The following is a 17,875-nucleotide window of genomic DNA, read 5'->3' as shown; positions in this document are numbered from 1 at the left end:
TATGAAACGTCAAATCTATATGATCCACACACGTCGATTATACAATACAAATCGTTTCAATTCAACAATTCGAAACAAATACGAGAAAGCAAAACAAATCATAGTTCAACAATCTTGACATTGATTTCATGATTTGTTTTGCTTGCATCATTGCCGCATTCTCCGCTGCTGCCATACCGCCCTCGCCACGTCGTACTTCCTACGGTCGTTGATCCCCTTCTTCTCTGCAAGCCACTTCTTTGCATGTTCATCCACTACAAAATTTGCTCTATTTTTTGCGACGTTTCACTTGTGCCCTGTATAACCCTTTTTCATCATGGAAAATACGTTGGCGGCGTTTTCCGACCGTCACCCTCACCATCGCTGAAACGTCCTCATAGAAAATAAAATTTCAATGGTATCACTTTTTTCATCACACGAGATCGCATTTCAGGTGACGAACCTAAAAATGTCAGCGCTGGCCATTTTCGGTGATGACCCATAATGTCACCTATGATAGCCCAATCGGTTTCCTAAGTTTTTTTTGGCGACGATATTCCCGTCACCCGTGATGGACCCGTAGGTTTGACCGGTCAAAGATACTAACAGTTGGGGCCAGCAGTTGCTGACATGGCTTCTTCCATGTGGGTCTGATGTCTACTACACAACTTTTCTTCTTGTAGACTCGTGTTGGGCCTTCAAGCGCAGAGTTTTGTAGGACAGTAGCAAATTATTGGAAATATGCCCTAGAGGCAATAATAAAAGTATTATTATTATTATATTTCCTTGTTCATGATAATTGTCTTTATTCATGCTATAATTGTGTTATCTGGAAATCGTAATACATGTGTGAATAATAGACACCAACATGTCCCTAGTAAGCCTCTAGTTGACTAGCTCGTTGATCAACAGATAGTCATGGTTTCCTGACTATGGACATTAGATGTCATTGATAACGAGATCACATCATTAGGAGAATGATGTGATGGACAAGACCCAATCCTAAACATAGCATAAGATCGTATAGTTCGTTTGCTAGAGTTTTTCCAATGTCAAGTATCTTTTCCTTAGACCATGAGATCGTGTAACTCCCGGATACCGTAGGAGTGCTTTGGGTGTACCAAACGTCACAACGTAACTGGGTGACTATAAAGGTATACTACGGGTATCTCCGGTGACTGTTGGGTTGACACGGATCAAGACTGGGATTTGTCACTCCATATGACGGAGAGGTATCACTGGGCCCACTCGGTAATGCATCATCATAATGAGCTCAAAGTGACCAAGTGTCTGGTCACGGGATCATGCATTACGGTACGAGTAAATTGACTTGCCGGTAACGAGATTGAACGAGGTATTGGGATACCGACGATCGGATCTCGGGCAAGTAACATACCGATTGACGAAGGGAACTGTATGCGGGATTGATTGAATCCTCAACATCGTGGTTCATCCGATGAGATCATCGAGGAGCATGTGGGAGCCAACATGGGTATACAGATCCCGCTGTTGGTTATTGGCCGGAGAGTCGTCTCGGTCATGTCTACATGTCTCCCGAACCCGTAGGGTCTACACACTTAAGGTTCGGTGACGCTAGGGTTGTAGGGATATGTATATGCAGTAACCCGAATGTTGTTCAGAGTCCCGGATGAGATCCCGGACGTCACGAGGAGTTCCGTAATGGTCCGGAGGTAAAGAATTATATATAGGAAGTGCTATTTCGGGCATCGGGACAAGTTTCGGGGTCACCGGTATTGTACCGGGACCACCGGAAGGGTCCCGGGGGTCCACCGGGTGGGGCCACCTGCCCCGGGGGCCACATGGGCTGTAGGGGTGTGCGCCTTGGCCTGTATGGGCCAAGGGCACCAGCCCCAAGAGGCCCATGCGCCAAGAGATCAAGAAAGGAAGAGTCCTAAAGGGGGAAGGCACCTCCTAGGTGCCTTGGGGAGGAGGGATTCCTCCCTTGGCCGCCGCCCCCCTAGGAGATTGCATCTCCTAGGGACGACGCCCCCCTAGGCTCCCTATATATAGTGAGGAAGGAGGGCCTCTCACCCCATGCCTTTGGTGCCTCCCTCTCCCTCTCCAACACATCCTCCTCCTCCATAGTGCTTGGCGAAGCCCTGCCGGAGTACTGCAGCTCCATCACCACCACGCCGTCGTGCTGCTGATGGAGCCATCTTCCTCAACCTCTCCTTCCCCCTTGCTGGATCAAGAAGGAGGAGACGTCACGCTGACCGTACGTGTGTTGAACGCGGAGGTGCCGTCCGTTCGGCGCTAGGATCTCCGGTGATTTGGATCACGTCGAGTACGCCTTCCTCATCCCCGTTCTTTGAACGCTTCCGCGCGTGATCTACAAAGGTATGTAGATGCAATACGATCACTCATTGCTAGATGAACTCCTAGATGGATCTTGGTGAAACCGTAGGAAAATTTTGTTTTCTGCAACGTTCCCCAACACAAATTTCCCTCAAGTGGATGACCTAAGATTTATCAATTCGTGGGAGGCGTAGAATGAAGATGGTCTCTCTCAAACAACCCTGCAACCAAATAACAAAGAGTCTCGTGTGTCCCCAGCACACCAAATACAATGGTAAATTGTATAGGTGCACTAGTTCAGGGAAGTGATAGTAATACAAGTGTAACAATGATAGTAGATATTGATCTTTTAAATAGGAAAAATAAAAAACATCATGGTAGCAAGTAACAAAAGTGAGCACAAACGATATTGCAATGCTTGAAAACAAGGTCTAGGGTCCGTACTTTCACTAGTGCAAAATCTCTCAACAATGATAACATAATTGGATCATATAACAATCCTCAACGTGCAACAAAGAATTACTCCAAAGTTTCTATCTGAGAACATAGGCCGAAACATTGGTGTCTACTACACAACTTGTTCTTGTAGACTCGTGCTGAGTCTCCAAGCACAGAATTTTGTAGGACAGTAGCAATTTTCCCTCAAGTGGATGACCTAAGGTTTATCAATCCATTGGAGGCGTAGGATGAAGATGGTCTCTCTCAAACAACCCTGCAACCAAATAGCAAAGAGTCTCGTGTATCCCCAACACACCAAATACAATGGTAAATTGTATAGGTGCACTAGTTCGGGGAAAAGATGGTAATACAAGTGTATTAATGATAGTAGATATTGATTTTTGTAATAGGAAAAATAAAAAACAGCAAGGTAGCAAGTAACAAAAGTGAGCACAAACGGTATTGCAATGCTTGAAAATGAGGCCTAGGGTCCATACTTTCTGTAGTGCAATCTCTCAACAATGCTAATATAATTGGATCATATAACCATCCCTCAATGTGCGATGAAGAATCACTCCAAAGTCCTTATCTAGCGGAGAATATAAGACGAAATTGTTTGTCGGGTATGAAACCACCTCAAAGTTATCCTTTCCGATCGATCTATCCAAGAGTTCATACTAAAATAACACTAAGTTAAGTTATCCTTTCTGGTTGATATCTAAGAGTTCGTACTAATATAACACCATATGATACACATCAACCAACTCTAATGTCACCTAGATACTCCAATGTCACCACGAGCATCCGTGAGTTGATTATACGATATGCATCAAACAATTTCAGATTCATAATACTCAATCCAACACAAAGAACCTCAAAGAGTGCCCCAAGATTTCTACCGGAGAAACAAAGATGAGAACATGCATCAACCTCTATGCATAGATTACCCTAATGTCACCTCGGGAATCCGCAAGTTGAGTGCCAAAACACACATCAGGTGAATCAATATGATACCCCATTGTCACCACGAGTATTCATAGCAAGACATAATGTTGGGGAATGCAGCATGCAATTTCAAAAAAAATCCTACGATCACGCAAGATCTATCTAGGAGATGCATAACAACGAGAGGGGGAGAGCATGTCCATGTACCCTCATAGACCAAAAGCGGAAGCGTTAGGTTAACGTGGTTGATGTAGTCGAACGTCTTCGCGATCCAACCGATCATGTACCGAACGTACGACACCTCCGAGTTCAACACACGTTCAGCTCGATGACGTCCCTCGAACTCTTGATCCAGTAGAGGGTCGAGGGAGAGTTTCATCAACACGACGGCGTGATGACTGTGATGGTGATGTGATCCGCGCAGGGCTTCGCCTAAGCACTACGGCGCTATGACCGGGGGAGTAAACTGTGGAGGGGAGGAACCACACACGGCCAAGAGAACTATTGGTGTGCCTTTGGGGTGCCCCCGTCCCCGTATATAAAGAGGGGAGTAGGAGGTGGCCGGCCAGGAGGGGGCGCACCAAGGGGAAAGTCCTACTAGGACTCCTAGTCCTAGTAGGATTCGCCCCCCCTTTTCCTTTCTCCACCGGAGGGAAAAGGAAGGAGAGGGAGAAGGGGAGGGAGAGGAAAGGGGGGTCGCGCCCCCTCCTCCTTGTCCTATCCGGACTCCCTAGGAGGGGGCAGGCGCCACCCCCCGCGGGCTTTCCTCTCTCTCCCTTAGTCCCATGTAGGCCCAATACTTTCCCGGGGGGTTCCGGTAACCCCTCGGTACTCCAGTAAAATACCCGAATCACTCGAAACCATTCCGATGTCCGAATACTACCTTCCAATATATGAATCTTTACCTCTCGACCATTTCGAGACTCCCCGTCATGTCTGTGATCTCATCCGGGACTCTGAATAAACTTCGGTCACAAAAACACATAACTCATAATACAAATCGTCATCGAACATTAAGCGTGCGGACCCTATGGGTTCGAGAACTATGTAGACATGACCGAGACACATCTCCAGTCAATAACTAATAGCGGAACCTGGATGCTCATATTGGTTCCTACATATTCTACAAAGATCTTTATCGGTCAAACCGCAATAACAACATACGTTATTCCCTTTTGTCATCAGTATGTTACTATCCCGAGATTCGATTGTCGGTATCATCATACCTAGTTCAATCTTGTCGGCATTCTGGGAACGGGGGTCCCTAGACTTGCCTGACTGTGGCCCATGGCGTGGCTTTGCTAGCAGTCCTGTTCGGCCCATCTTCATCAACAAGGCATTCAAGACCCTCGCGAGGGTCCAAGCCTCGTGAGGCAGACGACGCAAGACCTCCTCAGGAGCGGCCTCGCCAGGCAGGCTCGCGAGGAGCCAAGCCTCGCGAGGCAGATGATGTAATACCTCCTCAGGAGCAGCCTCACCAGGCAGGCTCGCAAGGGGCGGAGAGTTCAAGGCCAGGCAAACCTCGCGAGGTTCTCGTGATGTGAGCCATGACGATCGGCGCCAGGCGGGCGCCAGCGCGCGCAGCGTCCTTGTTTCCTCTTTGGTGCTAAGGGGGCAAGCGCAGGCACGGAGTACCGAGGCATCAAGCAAAGGTTTCCATATCGGTGCAATGAGACCAAGACCAGTAGGACGGCAAGACGGAGGTCACCATGGAGCCCAAGGCGGCGTCACCACCAGAGCCTTTTGCAGGCGAAGACCACTTTTGTCAGGATAAGATGTACTAGCTGTCCCCTTTCAAATTGGCCGTTGTTGGCTCCCTTCCCGCTCAATATTTGGGGAGAGGACCAGGGCATCTATAAATAGGACTAGCCACCACCGTAGAGAGGGGTCTCATCTTGGACCGGATCCACCCCACCAAGACCCTCACACACACAAGTTCACCAAGCACAAGAACACCTCAACCTCAGGAGGTTGTTCTTCCCCTTGTACTGTTCATCATCAGCCCCAGAGGCAATCCACCAACACCACACTAGAGTAGGGTATTACACCACAACAGTGGCCCGAACCAGTATAAATCTTGTGTCCTCTGTGTTGCGAGTTTGTCGAGTTAGTTCGTAAGATCTCAGCTGAGTTAGGACGTGGATCGGTAGGGGGGAAATCTTCGCGCGCACCCCAGTGTTCAAACCTTAAGGGTTTTGCCGGAACCCGTGATCCGACATTTGTCACGCCAGGTAGGGGTGCGTCGGAGTCTTTCTTCCATCGATTCGCGCTCCACCATCTCCACGCCTGCTCCGCCATGGTGGGCGTCCCTCCAGCTGGATCTATCGGGGCCCGCAGCGGCGCTCGGGGGCTCCGAGCCCTTGCCCCTGCCTTGCGGCAGGTGCAATGGCCACCCAAGTTCAAGCCGGAGATGCCGCCTCGCTACGACGGCATGGCGGACCCGTCGGCTTTCCTGCCGGCGTACGAGGAGGTCGTTCTGGAAGCCGGGGGAGACGGTAAGGTCATGGTCAACTGGTTCCCAATGGCCCTTGTAGGCACGCCGCGCGCCTGGCTCCTCCATTTGCCGGAGTCTTCTGTCGCCACCTGGGAGGAGCTGCGCAACCTCTTCATCACTCACTTCGGGGAATCGGCGGCCCCCATCGTCGCAGCTCTTCTCGGCGGTTCGCAAGCACCACCCTCAGATCGGCATGTCAAGCCGTACTTTCGCCAGATCGGCGCCGCTTCCAAGCGTCCGGGGGCTCCGCCTGGCTGGGCCGCTCCTGAGGCCGACCTCACCTTCGACTCAGAGGATCATCCCGCCTCCACCGTCGGCTCGGGTGCGTTCCCGATGCTGTGCGCGCCCACCATCTACCACGTATCCATCACCAAGATGTTCATCGACGGCAGCGCATGGCTCAACGTCCCGTCCGTCGACACGTTCGACAGCCTCCAAGTGCCATACGACCAGCTTCAGCCTACCAAGCCTTTCTCAGGAGTGACCGATGGCTCTACTACCCCGATCGGGCAGGTCCGCCTCCCCATTACCTTCGGAGAACGCAACAACTACCGCACCGAACTCATCGACTTCGACGTCGCCTACATCCTCCTGCCATACAACGCCATCCTCGGGTACCCAGCCCTGGCCAAGTTCATGGCGGTGACCCACCACGGCTATAATGTCCTCAAGATGCCGGGAAGCGGCAGAATCATCATAGTCCCGTGCGAGGAAAGAGACGTGGTGTGCTACCTCGAGCGTGCCTTCCAAGCTGCAGCAATCGACGACCCCGACAGCCAGGGCGAGCGCCCTCCTGAGGCCACCCCCAAGAAGAAGAAGCAGTTACGCCACGCAGGGCCTTAGGCAAGCGGCGCCTCGTTGGGATCGGCACTCGCGCCTGGGGCGCCTCCCTCCATCGCATAGGAAAGCGCGCCCAGCGCCCCTCTCGGGCAGGGCTCGGGGGCTCTCTTCTGGAGGGCCTCAGACTTTGCCAACATCATGGGGGAGGCGCTTGGGCACCACTTGGAGGCGTGCTTCGCAGCACGTTTCCCTCAGGAGAACACAAGGCAAGGAGTGCCCACCGTTCAGGAGTTCATCACCGAGACCACTCAGGAACTGCAAGACGCAAGGGCCATGCACGGCGGCCGCCGCTCACCAGGCGCAGCTCCCCATCCAGGAGAGGATGCCGGGCTGCACATCTGCATCGACATCCCAGGGCTGAACCGGGCCGCCTCTCAGGAGCTTTTCTGGCCTTCGCGCGTGGGATGCTGCGAGGGCCCACCTCACAGCTATGTTCGCATGCCTTTTGGCCTGCCGAGCGTGGCGACCGCCTACCAGCGCAACCTATGGAGCGTCCTGGCGGCTCAGGAGGCTAGGCACCACGCTGTGCTCACGGAGATGAAGACGGTCCTCAAGGAACCCCCTGGACTCCCAGAGCCTCCCGAGGCTCAGGGCCCCGGTGGCTCATGAGGAGCAGCCCCTTCGCCGCACACCTTCAGCTGCCCCAACTCTCCTTCATCAACATAACCAGGTGACATTTTCCAAGTTCATTCAGCTGGGAGCGCCCCCAGGGTTGCATCATTCCCAGCCCGCGTGGGTCCGTCCCTGTGGCATGTATCTTTCCTTTTATGTCTTTAGCTTACCTTGTTGGGGGCGCCCCTCGGGCTGCATCATCCCCAAGCCGCTCGGGCAGGACCCAGTGGCGCGTATCGTTATGCATTTACCCGAGTTAGGTTGCCCTTCATGCTTAATCTATCTATGACTATCACCTGCTTGATCGCCACCAACCATGGGAGCCGCGCGCCGGCCGTCTTTCTTCAGGACCCCTCGTGTTGTCTAACCATCTCGCAGGACCAAGACAGCGAACAAGAACCAAGACCAGGCGCAACCCGCCTTGAGGTAGGGCCTCGTGAGTCCTGCGCTGGCTCACGAGTGTCCAGACACACCTCGTCTAGCCCTGCCGTGCAAGCCACGTGTCAGGGTGGACTGTACACGCCCCGGGGGCTCTCCGCGGTAGGGAGTCCCCTCTCACTCGCCAGTAGCAAACCAGCAATCACCACGGCAACCGGTGCCCTTCCTCGCGCTAACTTGCAGGAACTTCCTGAGGGCCGCAGCAGGCGGTACTGCGGACTCTCCCTCTTCTCTCATGCGATTCGCTTGCATGTTAAAAGGGGGGCTCCTAAGCATCACGACTCATGAGCTCTTACTGGCTCTCCAGCCCTCACCCCCTGGCCTTGACCATGGCACGAGACCTGGCATACCAGCGGCGGCTGAGTTCGCTCGAGGGCCAGGACCTGAGGACACAGAGCACCAAGAAGAACATGGAGGGGAGGGGGAGACCCGCACGAGCCTCACCTAGCTACACTACGGTGACCGACGTGCGAGTCCGGCACGACTCGAGGAGCCGACCCCGGACAGCCAAGATAAGTTCTCGCTCTGGATCCACCAGTCGCTACGATATGAGACCCTCGCTCACTCCCTCCACTGCCCTGCTGCGGCAATGTTTTCTTCCTTTCCCATCCTAAGACAGCTGCTTGCGCGCTAAAGGGGACCTCTTGAGCATCGCGCCTCAAGAGCTCTTACTGGACCTCGGGCCGCTCACCTCCTAGCCTTGACCACGGCATGCGACCTGGCATACCAGCGACGACTGCAGCCTGCCTGGGGACTGGGACCTGTTAGCGTAGAGCACCAAGCTGCCGCAGGATTGGAAAGGGGAGGCCGAGCCTCGGCAGGATATGCGCATGCAAATCTTTATAATGAGGGCTATATTGACAAAAGGCATTACAAGCGCTTTACACGCCCCCACGGGGTTCATTTCTGGATTCCTCGCAGGGAACAAATGGGAAGGAATTCCTAGGAGTTCTATCTACACGCACCAGATGTCGCCGACGCCATCATGAACAGTGGGCCACGTGAGGCCGGCGCCAACCCCATCTAGATCAGCGGCGACGACGGCTAGACGCTGCAGCCCTGCTCCGGTCTCGGCGGGAGCTCGGGGGCACGTAGCTGTCATCGCTCGTCTCCGGAGACTCTGCGAGTTCAGGAGAGTCGCTGGACCACCAGGAGTCGCCGCTGTCGCTGGAGGAGCTGCAGGCGAGACCTGTGGCGGACCTAGTGCCCACTGCAGCGTCGTCCTGGCGACCTTCTTCAGGGCAGCACTCCAGGCGGCAGCCTTCCTCGTCGAAGACCTTGAAGAACAACACAGAGGCACCATTGTACTCGAAGTGGATCGTGAGGGCGCCCCCCCGCACGGCAGACTCGGGCAATCTTGCCCCAGCCTCGGGTCATGAAGATCTTCCCGGAGGCAACAACTCCAATCTCCGCTCCATTCGCTGGGCGTCGCAATCAGCGTGTTGCAGCCAAAGCTCGCGAAGGCCCCTCGGCGGCGAAGAATTGCGGGAGGCGTATCCAGGTGCTCGGGGGCATCGCCGCCCACAACATGAACTCGCATGAAGAGTCCGTAGCGTGGACCCTTGGGGCGACGGCGTGCGCCTCCACGGCACGGCCACCATGGCCCTGGCGCGGGCGACACCACTCACCGCTCCTCCCTCCGGAATCGTCGGCGTGAGCGTACAAGGGCAACGGTTACCCAGGAGGCGGCCTCTCATACCAAGGCGCGACACCACCAGTCTCATGACCATCTCATGGTGATGAGACCTCCTCTTCTTCGGCGGGAGCAACTCGGGCTCGTTGAGGGGAGCCTTGCACTTCTCTGTGGCCGAGAACCCCCGGATCGGCGCCATGTCTGCACAAGCAAGGAGTGGAGCAAGGAAGGAGAAGAAGCGGGAGAGGCAGAGGAAGGATGGGCGACGCGGGCTCCGCGCCCTCCCATTTATACTAGGAGAAGGCCAACCAGCGCCCCCCATGATCACATGTAATGATGGTTTTCCTTGCATGTCGCAGGGACTTGTCAAGTCGGGCAGTTGCCAAGGCAGCGTGGGGAAGCGGAGACGCCCACGACCAATCGGCCGCCACACATCGACCAAGGCCGTAGGCTATTGGGGCCCGCGGCGCTCCGCACTTGACCCTTGGCTTCGCCTCGAAGCCAAGCCCGAGCGCGGCTTGGGCTCGAGGGTTACTGTCAGCGTTCTGGAAACGGGGGTCCCCAAACTTGCCTGCATGCGGCCCATGACGTGGCTTTGCTAGCAGGCCTGTACGGCCCGTCTTCATCAACAAGGCATTCAAGACCCTCGCGAGGGGCCAAGCCTCGCGAGGCGGATGACGCAAGACCTCCTCAGGAGCGGCCTCGCCAGGCAGGCTCGTGAGGAGCAGAGAGTTCAAGGCCAGGCAAACTTCGCGAGGTTCTCGTGACATGAGCCATGACGATCGACGCCAGGCGGGCATCAGCGCGCGCAGCGTCCTTGTTTCCTCTTTGCATGTTGGTGCAACGAGACCAAGAACAGGAGAGGAGTACCGAGGCATCAAACAAAGGTTTCCATGTCGGTGCAACAAAACCAAGAACAGCAGGACGACAAGACGGAGGTCACCATGGAGCCCAAGGTGACGTCACCACCAGAGCCTTTTGTAGGCGAAGACCACTTTTGTCAGGATAAGCTGTACTAGCTGTCCCCTTTCAAATTGGCCGTTGTTGGCTCCCTTCCCGCTCAATATTTGGGGAGAGGACCAGGGCCTCTATAAATAGGACTAGCCACCACCGTAGAGAGGGATCTCATCTTGGACCGGATCCACCCCACCAAGACCCTCACACACACAAGTTCACCAAGCACGAGAACACCTCAACCTCAGGAGGTTGTTCTTCCCCTTGTACTGTTCATCATCAGCCCCAAAGGCAATCCACCACCACCACACTGGAGTAGGGTATTAGACCACAATGGTGGCCTGAACTAGTATAAATCTTGTGTCTCCGTGTTGCGAGTTCGTCGAGTTAGTTCATAAGATCTCAGCTGAGTTAGGACATGGATCGGTAGGGGGGAAATCTTCGTGCGCACCCCAGTGTTCGAACCTTAAGGGTTTTGCTGGAACCCGTGATTCGACAAATCTCTATTGGCAAGTCTCTTTACCCATTCCGTAATACGTCATCCCACAACTAACTCATTAGTCACATTGCTTGCAAGGCTCATAGTGATGTGCATTACCGAGAGGGCCCAGAGATACCTCTCCGATACTCGGAGTGACAAATCCTAATCTTGATCTATGCCAACCCAACAAACACCTTCGGAGACACCTGAGCATATTTATAATCACCCAGTTACGTTGTGACGTTTGATAGCACACAAGGTGTTCCTCCGGTATCCGGGAGTTGCATAATCTCATAGTCAGAAGAATATGTACAAGTCATGAAGAAAGCAATAGCAATAAAACTTAACGATCATTATGCTAAGCTAACGGATGGGTCTTGTCCATCACATCATTCTCTAATGATGTGATCCCGTTCATCAAATGAAAACACATGTCTATGGTCAGGAAACTTAACCATCTTTGATTAACGAGCTAGTCAAGTAGAGGCATACTAGGGACACTCTGTTTTGTCTATGTATTCACACATGTACTAAGTTCCCGGTTAATACAATTCTAGCATGAATAATAAACATTTTCATGATATAATGAAATATAGATAACAACTTTATTATTGTCTCTAGGGCATATTTCCTTCAGTCTCCCACTTGCACTAGAGTCAATAATCTAGATTACATAGTAATGATTCTAACACCCATGGAGTCTTGGTGCTGATCATGTTTTACTCGTGGAAGAGGCTTAGTCAATGGGTCTACGACATTATGATCCATATGTATTTTGCAAATCTCTATGTCTCCCTCCTTGACTTGATCGTGGATGGAACTGAAGCGTCTCTTGATGTGTTTGGTTCTCTTGTGAAATCTGGATTCCTTTGCCAAGGCAATTGCTCCGGTATTGTCACAAAAGATTTTCATTGGACCCGATGCACTAGGTATTACACCTAGATCGGATATGAACTCCTTCATCCAGACTCCTTCATTTGCTACTTCCGAAGCAGCTATGTACTCCGCTTCACACGTAGATCCCGCCACGATGCTCTGCTTGGAACTGCATCAACCTACAGCTCCACCATTCAATATAAATACGTATCTGGTTTGCGACTTTGAGTCATCTGAATCAGTGTCAAAGTTTGCATCGATGTAACCATTTATGACAAGCTCTTTATCACTTCCATAAACGAGAAACATATCCTTAGTCCTTTTCAGGTATTTCAGGATGTTCTTGGCCGCTGTCCAGTGATCCACTCCTGGATTATTTTGGTACCTCCCTGCTAAACTTATAGCAAGGCACACATCAGGTCTTGTACACAGCATTGCATACATGATAGAACCTATGGCTGAGGCATAGGGAATGACTTTCATTTTCTCTCTATCTTCTGCAGTGGTCGGGCATTGAGTCTGACTCAACTTCACACCTTGTAACACATGCAAGAACCCTTTCTTTGACTGATCCATTTTGAACTTCTTAAAAACTTTATCAAGGTATGTGCTTTGTGAAAGTCCAATTAAGCATCTTGATCTATTTCTATAGATCTTGATGCCCAATATATAAGCAGCTTCACCGAGGTCTTTCATTAAAAAATGCTTATTCAAGTATCCTTTTATGATATCCAGAAATTCTATATTACTTCCAATCAACAATATGTCATCCACATATAATATTAGAAATGCTACAGAGCTCCCACTCACTTTCTGTAGGATCAAAAGTATGTCTAGAGGGGGGTGATTAGACTACTTGACCAAATAAAAACCTAGCCTTTTCCCAATTTTAAGTCTTGGCAGATTTTTAGCAACTTAGCACAAGTCAAGTAATCGACCTACACATGCAAGTATAAGCGTATAGCAGCAGAATGTAAATCATTGCACATGAAGGTAAAGGGAAGGAGTTTAGAGGGAGCAAACACAATGTATGTCAGATTTCGGGTTCTGGCAGACCCTTGAGGTTCGAACACTGGGGTGCGCACGGAGATCTCTCCCCTACCGATCTACGTCCAATCTCCTCACGTGATCTAAGCTGGAAACAATGAACAACACAAGGGACACGAGCTTTATACTGGTTCTGGCCACCGTTGTGGTGTAATACCCTACTCCAGTGTATGGTGTGGTGGATTGCCTCAGGGGCTAATGATGAACAGTACAAGGGAAGAACAGCCTCGCGAGAGGTGTCCTTGAGATGGTGCGATGAACTGCTTTGGTGAGTTCAGTCACCTCTCTCTCTCTCTGCTGGGGTTCTACCAGATCTCTCGATGTCTCTCTACTCTGTGGTGGCTAGCTCTATTTATAGAGGCCCTGGGCCTCTCCCCAAATAATGAGCGGGAAGGGCGCCAACAATTGGCCATTTTGAAGGGGAACATCTAGTACAAGTTATCCTGACCAAAGGTCGTCTTCGGCTGCCAAAAGCACTGGTGATGACGCCATCTTGGGCTCCACGGTGACCTCCGTCCTGCCGCTCTGTTGGTCTTGGTCTCGTTGCACCGAAATGGTAACCTTTGCCCGATGCCTTGGCCTGTGCTTGCCCCCTTTGCACCAAAGGGGAAACAAGGACACTGCACAAGCCGGCGCCCGCCTGGCGCCCGCCTAGTCTCGACCGTCATGGCTTGCGTCACGGGCTCCTCGCGAGGCCCCCCTGCCTTGATCTCTCTGCCTCCTCGCGAGCCTGCCTGATGAGGCTGCCTCTGAGGAAGCTTTCTGTCGTCCGCCCCGTGAGGCTTGGCCCCTCGCGAGGGTCATGAGCTTGAGCTGATGAAGATGGGCCGCGCTGGGCCCCCACTTGAGCCACGCCGCAGGCCGCAGGCAGGCAAGTCTGGGGACCCCAGTTCCCAGAACACCGACAGTAGCCCCCAGGCCCAAGGCGCGCCCGGGCTTGGCCTAGCAGGGAAGCGAAGGGGCAAGCGCGAAGGGCCGCGGGCCCAAAAAGCCCACGGCCTCGGGTGTCGTGTGGCGATTGATTGGACGTGGGCGTCTGCGCTTCCCCACGACGCCTTGTTGCGCGCCCGGCTAAGCGGACCCGCAATTGCACACAGTTGTTCCTCCTTTCCATTGCTCGCTCGCCTCCTACCTTTCCTTCCTCCAATGTCGCATTGCTCCTCTCCAACGCCACTCTCGCCGGATGTGGGACTTTGCGGGGCATAGAGACCGCATGCGACTTCAGGAGGAGGACTTGGCGCCTGAAGTGCTGTGGACGGTGCTCAGGGTCTTGACCGGCGATCCTTCCCCAGGCAGCCTTCGGAGCAATGGTGTCCTCTTGTATCTTTGCTTCGGCAGGGCTGATTTTGTGAGGCAGATGCCCAGCTTCGACGAGTGGGGACTGTGCCCGGCTGGCTTCACGGGGCCCCGCGAGAACCCAGCCGCCGTGGTTGCTTCCCCTGCCGCCCACAGCGGTCCTTCCTCGGGCGACAGGGCGGGGAGACGAGAACCGGCGGGAGCTGAGGCGACCGATGTCGAGGTGCCGACGCCGCGAGAAGCCTTGAAGGCGGCGTCTCCCGAGGCCCGCCCTGGAGCGGCGGCAGGTGCGGAGTCGCGACCTATGGTTCCTGAGGCCGGGGCTCCCGAGGCCCCAGCCGTTCCTCGCGAGGCGACGCCTGATGGCGCCCCCCAGGCTGACTCCTCCAGCACTGATCATCTTGACGCTTCTTCCGCACCAGAGGCCGACCCCTGCGCCGAGCGCTTAGGTCGGTTTCGCATAGACTTCGAGGCCCTCCGCAAGAGGAAGGAGGCCTTGGGTGGCAACGACCGCCCTTGCCGCTTGTTGAAGCGCAGGAAGTACTTTGCCATGGACGAGTAAGTCTTCTTCTTTCCTTGCTCATTTACTTTGCTATCCTTGTGACTGATTGTGGCCCTTTCAGGCCCTGCCCTACGAAACTCGCCGAGTCAGCCCGGGAGACATCCCCCCAAGCATCGCCTTCTCCGCTGGCCCTGGGCTCGCCGAGATCGAGCGGCACCCCTGCTGCCAGACCGGTTGGTGGAGTGGTCCGTTCCATAGGGCACCTCGAGCCTGCACGCCCGCTGTCCTTTCTTCATGAGTCCTCCTAGGGCACATCCGGCTTGCCCCGCGTTCCTCCTCTGATCATAGATGGTGAATGGATGAAGTCTGTCTTTGGCTCCTCCTCTGTGGGTGGACCGACGCCAGGCCGGATTCCCAGAGAGGTCCGTTCGGCGATGGCTAGGGCGCCAGCCCCAGCCCCGCGCCGGGAGGGGGCCTGCCGCCTCGGGGCCCTCCGCATGCTCCGGTGGAAGAGGGTGATGCAGAAGATGTGCTCAGGCGCGCTCGGGAGCGACGCGCCCTTCGCGAAGAGTTCCTCCAGAGGGTGGCGGATGCGGTGAGCCGGATCGGGGCAGAGCTTGCTGATGAGGATGCGCGCCTCGAGGCTGAAGGTTTGCGCCTTGCTGAGGAGAGGCGCAAACTAAAGGTAGCCGTCGCCCTCGCGCGTCACCAACGTGATCTCGACAACGCGAAGGCCGAAGCGTCGCTGGTAGCTTCGCGGGAGGCCTGCTCCCAGGCTGTCGAGGAGGCTCGGGAAGCAGACCGACGGTGCAAGGATGCGGAGGAGCGCACATGGGAGCTCCAAGCCTGGAGCAACTCCCTGGAGCAGCAAGTGGAACTGCGCCAGGCGGCCCTTGAGTCGATGGAGGGGGCCTCTGTTGACCGGGCAGCTTCTGAAGCACAAGAAGGCGCTGACGCTAGAGGCCGCCGAGCGCAATCTTGACCTTGAGCGGTTGGAGACGAGGGAGCGCCTGGTGGCTCGGGCGGAGGATGACGTTGCCGCGCGTGAAGCCCGGGCCCAGGAAGAAGTCGATCGCCGTGTGGCGGAGGCTCGCTCGGCCTTCGGGCGTGAATACGAGACAAGGTTGGGGCTGATCAGGGCCGAGGCCGAGGGCAGGACCGCAGCCCTCAGGGCCAAACTGGCCGAAGTCACGCGGCGTGCGGACTCCTCCGCAGCCGCCCTTAGCGCAGAACAGGCGGAGCTGTCCTCTTCCCGGGCCGAGCAGCTTCTTCTCCAACAGAGGGTTGATGACGCCGAGGCCATCGCGTAGCGGAATGAGGACGAGATTCGTCGGCGGCGGGTTCTGGAGCATGAGCATGCCCCCATGCTTCAAACGCTCAGAGAGAGGGCCAACACAGCTTTGGGCAACATCTGCGAGGCTGCCGCTAAGGAGCCGCACGAGGTCAGCTACGCCGGCAACCTCCAGTTTTTCACCGATGTGGTGACGCTTCTGGAGAACCGCTCCGAGAGGTCCCGTTGGCTTGTCGAAGAGAGGAGCCGAGCCTTGCTCGGGCGTGCCTTCTCCCGCGTATTCAGCTATCTGCTGGGCAGGGACCCCCATTTCGACTTCGACGCTGCCATCGCACCTGTGCCCATAGCCGTCCGGGGTGACCTGGCGTGATGGGTGGAGGACAACGTGGACGCCCTCGTCAGGGCCTTTGCGTCTGATGATGACGGCATGGTCATGGCCGCCAATGAAGGCGGCGTTGTGGACGAGCCTGGCGCTGACAGAGATGCTGGCAGCGGCGGCGACGATGTCAGCGACGCCAGCGATGCTTACGAGGATGCCCCAGAAGACGCGGTGAGTGATATGTCTGACTGAACGCATGTCACCGCTGTTTATCTTGCACGAAGAAGGTTCGGGCTTGGCCCTGAAGAATGTAAGAGCATTTTGGGAGGGGAAGCCCCTCATGTAAAGGTTCGCAATTAGTACCCTGGTAAGCATAACATTGCGCGTGAACTTAGCCGCTGGCCCGGTGATGGGTCAGTTGACTTGTGTACCTTTCGACCCCGACAAGTCCTGAGCGGGCCTGCGGGGGCCGCCGCACCTCGGGTGTCTTCTGATTAACTTGTAGATTCCGCGATGAAAACCTTCGGAAAGGGTGCGGTAACAGCAGTCATGGTTGTAAACGTACCTGGCCCGGCCCGGCTCACGAGGGGCTCGTGAGGGGGGGGGGGCAGCCGATGCTAACTTTGGACGCAAAGCCGAAACCAGAATGCGAGAGATTGCTTGAACGAGACTAAACACCCCTTCCCCCAAACACACGCAAGGATCGAGCTCAAATCCAACTTAAATCCAAATCGAAGAACTTTGTCAACAAGGAAAGGCAAAAGCAAAAGGCCGCGTCCAACACCTAGTCTAGTCTTCGACGTCTTCTCACCAGCGCGGAGCTAAGTGCTGCCACTTGGCGTGGGCGGGAGCCCCGAGGCCTGAGGGCGGCTCTCCGGAGACTCCGGGGCGTGTACAGCCCCACTCATTATTACGTGAGAGTGTCACGGGCGGCGAGCTTCATAGGCACTGGGCCTTCTTCACAGGTACCGGCCTTGCTTCATATCGCCAGACGAGGGCCCTGCCTTGCGCCTCACTCTGCCGCCATCGACGGCGACCGGAAACCAAGGACGACGCCAATGGGGCAGAGCGGTCGCCAGCGGTTCCCCCGACGACCATGGGTCCCCTGCCGGGGGCAGGCCCTAGGGCACCTCCCCGGCAGAGGGCCTACCTCCTGAGAACGCCTTGCTCCGACCGCCGCGGGGACGAACCCGAATCTCGGCCCCTCTCCTGCAGCCCCCTGCGCCCTCCTCCTGAGGGGTATGAGGCTGCAGAATTGGGGCAGCCACCTGCTGTGGCGACCTGTATCTCCTGCGACCCATGGTTAGCATAAGCTTTCTCCTGAGGGATGAGTGGTACCCGATAGTTGCCGCCGCAGGTGCGGTTGTCGAGGATCTCTTGGGGTTCCTGAAAGAGCTCAGCTCCTGGCGTCTCC

Source organism: Triticum urartu, chromosome 5 (genome assembly GCF_003073215.2).
Source record: "Triticum urartu cultivar G1812 chromosome 5, Tu2.1, whole genome shotgun sequence".
NCBI lineage: Eukaryota > Viridiplantae > Streptophyta > Magnoliopsida > Poales > Poaceae > Triticum > Triticum urartu.
This window is presented reverse-complemented; position numbering follows the sequence as displayed.